Below are 5498 nucleotides of genomic sequence, written 5' to 3' on the forward strand. Positions count from 1 at the left end.
CTAAATATTGTCACTGGCTGCAGTCACGCTCATGATGTTTGATTTAAATAACCTCCGGTAGCAACCAGTTGGGTTTTTTGTTTGTTTGTTTTTATTTTGGAGGGGACAGTAACTATAGCCTGGCTATCTTGCTAGCTCAATGCTACACTAGCCAGTTAATGTACAATCCCATTAGCCATTTAGGTTCTCTTCGGGAGTCTTTGCAGCCAGAGGTTAGCGGCTGATAGCTTGAAGCTGCGCTGTATTTCTGTGATATTTGCCAGCTGGTTTTTATTGTGGATCTTATCTGTAAATAATGTGCAAAGTCTTTGAATAATAGTTGTTTTTTTGGGGTGGGGGGGGGGATTAAATGCGCTGATGTGCCACGCCGCAGCCAGTTTTACAACGTACTGTATCTACTGTACAGAACACAGAAGTTGACTTTTCTAGTGAGCCTTTGTTAAATTTTATTGTGGTGCAAGAAAAGGATTATTATTAATAAAACAGTTTTATTGTTCGTCTTTAGGTTTCTGTCTTTTTGTGAGTCGGAGTGTAATGAATGGGATAGATGTGCCTCTTTGTGCCCACTTTTAAATTGCAAACAAAAAGTGGAAAAAAGGCACAAAACATGAGAACACTAAGAGTTATTTAGAAGTTAAACTAAAAGGTAGTACAACCCCACAAGGTGCACAAGCACACTGAGACTTTGTCTGACAACCCCGGTGCCTCTGTAGAGTGGAAACTCCGCAGTAACAAAAAACAGCTGAAAGTAATCAAGGAAAATGAGGTAAGAAATGGAAACTAGAAACAAAGCACGTAAGAATCAAATTTGAGTTGCCAATGCAGGAAAAGTCTTGGATTGGCCTCCCCAGAACCTGGACCTCAACATTACTGGACCAATGTGGGATCATCGTGACAGAAAATAGTACAAAAAGAAGAAATGTGCAAAGAAGAGGATTGAATGTCTTTCTAGAAGGCTGGACAACGCAAGACATCTGCCTAAGAGTCCATATTGTGTTAAAGAATAAATGGTCCTAATAAATCCATTTCAAGCTAGTTAGAATTATACAAACTTTTTATTCCAGTCTGGAAACAGAGAACAATTCAGCTTGGAGTTTGAGTGTTTCTCCTCTTCTTCCATCTCAGGTAGAAATCCATCAGACACTTAATGACTTGCAGGAGTCTGTGGAGGAAGCTGAGCGATTAGAAGGGGGTTGCCATGACAACACAGTCTCCAAAGTATTAATGAATGCAGAGTTTTCAAGGAGGAGGACGTAACATCACATGCGACAAGGAGCCAGGAAACGGTGAGGCACGCTGTCATGGCAACCAGCTCGGCGTTATTAGCACTGTTTAGATTAGCGCCGAGAACACAAAGTGTTAGAATACAGAACGCACAGGATGTAAAGGTGTCACAGGTGTAAAAAATAGTCTTTATTTACATTTAAATTTACTTATGAGAGCCATGTGAAGAACAGATGCCAAGAAGCAGCAAGTTAAGAGAAGATTGACCCCTCTTCTTCATAATATCAGCCATCAGATCCTCTGTGCTGTGGCCTTGTAGAGACTGAACAGAATTACTTTTAGAGCCTGTAGTTACTGGAGGTCCTTCACACAAAGTAATAGTTTTCATTCAAAATGCACCTGATATTAATAATTAATTGAATTCTCAAGTATACAAATGATCAGACAGCTCAAAAATGACCATTATTGTTGCCTAAAACCAGCACGGTACTTCTCATGTTTTACTCTGTTGGACCAAAATATCTTAATTGCCGCCATAAAAACCCGTCAAACCTCCAAATTCACATTAAACAAGAGGATCTATGATAACTAATCAACATTAACCATTTACTGGCTGTTTGTTTTGTCTGGGGAAAAAAATGAAACCAACATGCTTCTTCAAGTTCTTTAGTGCCTAAAATAGTAGAACCTTTGGCTGTATTGGTTTATTGCCCAATTAAGATTTTGACTGGATGCCGATCGCAGCGGCCATCTGTAATTTGTATGGAAGAAAATTTACTTTTCAAAGTAAAATGTGATCCTCAGCATTACTTTAAATGTTATTAATTCCAGTTTCACTCCTGCTCAGTGAATAGTTTCTGAGTATTTTCAGATTAGTCGACTAAAGCAGCGGTCCCCAACCTTTTTTGCGCCACGGACTGGTTTATGCCCGACAATATTTTCACGGACCGGCCTTTAAGGTGTTGCAGATAAATACAACAAAATAAAACTAGTACCGGTACCGAAAAAAAGATTTATTCATAACACACGTGAAAAGACCCAGGAAAACAGAGTTAACGATAAAAACCCTGAAAACCATACATTTCACACCTGAGCCTCAACTCTCGCGGCCCGAGGCCGGGGGGTTGGGGACCACTGGACTAAAGCAATCAAAAGTATTTTCTTCTCTAGCAATAAGTGGTTGCCAGATGGTTGCAGACTAGACTCTTGGAGTCTTAACTCCACACGGTTTCATGTCCAAAATAGTGGAAAAAAATTATTGATGTGTGGTAAGTAGTCACATGACTGCAAAACCTCAATAATGATATGCTATCTGGTAGCTAGCAACACTGCTTAGAGTAATATAAACACATTAGCTTAAGGACAATAGAGGGTGACTGTTTTTAATGCTTCTCTTTGGAAAGCAAATGTGTTTGGCACAACAAACTATTCAGAACATGCTTCTGCTTGCTACAACTGCCTGACAGGACAGGTGTTTAACAAAAAAAAGTTCATAATGAAAGTAATGGTAGTTCTTGGTGGGCGGAGACAAACACCATCATGTGATGACAAAGTCTGAGATGATCTATCCACAGCACCAGGCGAGTCATTAATAGGTTGCTACACTGTTTGGATTTCTTCCTATGAAAGAGTCATGATCGAAATCTTAGCGATTCCTTTGTTTCTTTTTGTAATATTGGGTCTCAAGAACACTTTAGGCTCAGTTTTTAAAACCTTAAAGGCATTCTTGGTATGAACAGAGCTGTAACTTTCCAGTAACAATCAATGGGCGTGTCCAACAAGGTGTAAAGATTGGACATTTTTCCCATTGTTGCCTCCCTCGTGACTCACAGAATCCTGGGCATGTTGACTGAAAGCACAGCTGTTCCTGCCCTCTGGTAGCTGGAGGCTTTTTTGGGGATTTTTACACCACACAGATTATTGATGTCGAAATGCTTCCAGAAAAGATGCATTTAGACTCTGTAACCTGCTGCTGGGTGTGGGACACACAAGACACGTTTCCACAGAACGAGGAAATATGCAGCACAAACAGAAACTATGTCTTTGTTAGGCTGTAATTTAACAAAGGGCACAAAATGTCTTGAGTGTGAAATATTTCTTTACACCAAGTAACAGTATGTGTTGGTTTTTGGTTGTTACAGGTTTTCTTGTTAAGAACTTTCTAATCTGAAACAAGCTGCCTGACAGTAGTAGTACAGAGTAGTTGGCAAGTTAATACTGACTGATGGATGCTTGAAGTCTAACAAAAGCTTAGTTATACCCAGTGAGCTATACAAAGGAAATGGCTATGGAGCCAATCCTTTTAACCAGCTGTGCACATAATGTCCACAAACGATCAGAAGAAACACACAATGAAGTTCAAAAACGTCCACTAATAGACAGAGCCTCTTTTCAACTCATCTCCCCAGAGTCATGTTCTCAGTCTTTACAGTTGGCTGTTCCGCAAGTTCCCAATGAAATCAGAGGTTGGTTTCACCCATTACTCCAGTTGCTCATTAGGCGTTTCCTTAGCCAGCCTCCCAATAGGTGCCCACATATGACCCAATTGCTTTATCTCATCTTCAGCTGTCTTTCTCTGTCTGCTTTGGTCTTTCTAGTCTTTGTTTGCCCACCTCTCTAATGGCATCCTTGTTCATTCTGAGGACGTGGCTGGTTCGTCTCCAAGTCTTTCACAGTACACCCATGTAGACTCTTTAAAAGTTAAGTTTGAGTTAATCACCATGTCCCCAGAAAGCATGTTTGTCCCCATAATGATATTAAACACGCACACACACAGAGGTTGTCACATCTGCGCCCATGCATACACATTTCCTATTTTCGACACTTCTTCTTTCTCGCCTGTCATTAACAAGATAATTAGTTTGCCATGGTAACGAAGTACAACCATGTGATTGGAGCAGCTGTGCTCTGTTTAAGGCTGCAGGGGGAGATTAGCAGCAAGGACATGGCTGCTAATTATAGCAGCTGAAGCAACAGGCTAACATGCTAATGGCTCAAAGAAGCCCTGCAGGAGCAGCTGCTGCCTGGCTCAAGGGCAGGTGTTCAGAGAAGCCATAATGCAACTGGAAGTCAACCAGAAATCAAAATTTTGTGGAAGTTTTGATGCTTGGTTTTCTCTTCATTTACTTTGAAATGGACTCAAATCAAGGTCTACTCTGGATGTTTGAGTGGTTTCCTCATAATTCAAAACTTAACGTGCATTCTGGATAAACTTAAAACAGTTATATCACCACCTGGGAGGGGTTGCTGCTCAAAACAAACTAAAGCATGCGAAAGGTTGACTTTTCACTGACTGACAGCAGGCTGATAACTTAAATCTCATTTTTCTTATTGACTGAGCACCATTTTCTTTAGTGTTCAGAATAAAAATCAATCAAACAACTCCAGGTTTCTTTTCACCACTGTAGACCAAGGAGAAAAGGTCTTAGGATGGGCATGGTCAGCAACAATACTCAGGTAGGTTGTAGCATTTTAAATGATGCTCATGTAACCCTGGTAAGATTTACAGCATTCAGAAGTACAGGGTTCTTTGAATGCATCGTAGTTCTTGTCTGATCGTTAAATTTCCGGGCTTGCCCTGAAGGCATCACCTGCAGCTCGGTGTGCGCAGTGTTGCCAACTTAACGACTTTATCGCTATATTTAGCGAGTTTTCAGACCCCTTAGCGACTTTTTTTCTAAAAAAAAGTCGCTGTTTTTTTTTCTAAAAAAAGACGTGAAAGCGTGTATCGCTTTTACTCTCAACAAGTAGCGGGTGCTGTAACGCAGTCAGTTCTTCTTTTACTCTTTTACTCTTATGCTGTTTTGTGCATCACAAGGTTTAAAACTACTTATAAACACACACACAAAGTAACTCCACCAGAGTGCCTATTTCGGGTCACTTTTACCAGTCCAAGCCCGGGTAAAGGAGTAGGGTTGGAATTGTGACATTAAAAAACCAATAACTGCTAAAAAAAATTTAATTTGTAGTTCTAAATAAACTCTAAATGCATTTAGGACGTTTTTACTCACTTTATGTCTCTTCCACGATGTTATTTCTCTCTCCAACAACATAGGTTACAATTGGATTAGCATGACCAATTATGCAAATTAGGCGATGACGTCATTTAGCGACTTCTAGCGACTTTTAGGACAACCAATAGTGATTTTCCTTACTGAGGAGTTGGCAACACTGGGTGTGCGTGAAGGTGTGGTGTAGAGGGAAAAGGATGGCAAGGAAAAACTCCATGCTGCCGCGAAGCACGGTTTCCCAGTTAAAAGGAAAAAAAGAGGTTA

The sequence above is a fragment of the Haplochromis burtoni genome, unplaced genomic scaffold (genome assembly GCF_018398535.1).
Source record: "Haplochromis burtoni strain Fernald_Lab_line unplaced genomic scaffold, NCSU_Asbu1 Contig_44, whole genome shotgun sequence".
NCBI lineage: Eukaryota > Metazoa > Chordata > Actinopteri > Cichliformes > Cichlidae > Haplochromis > Haplochromis burtoni.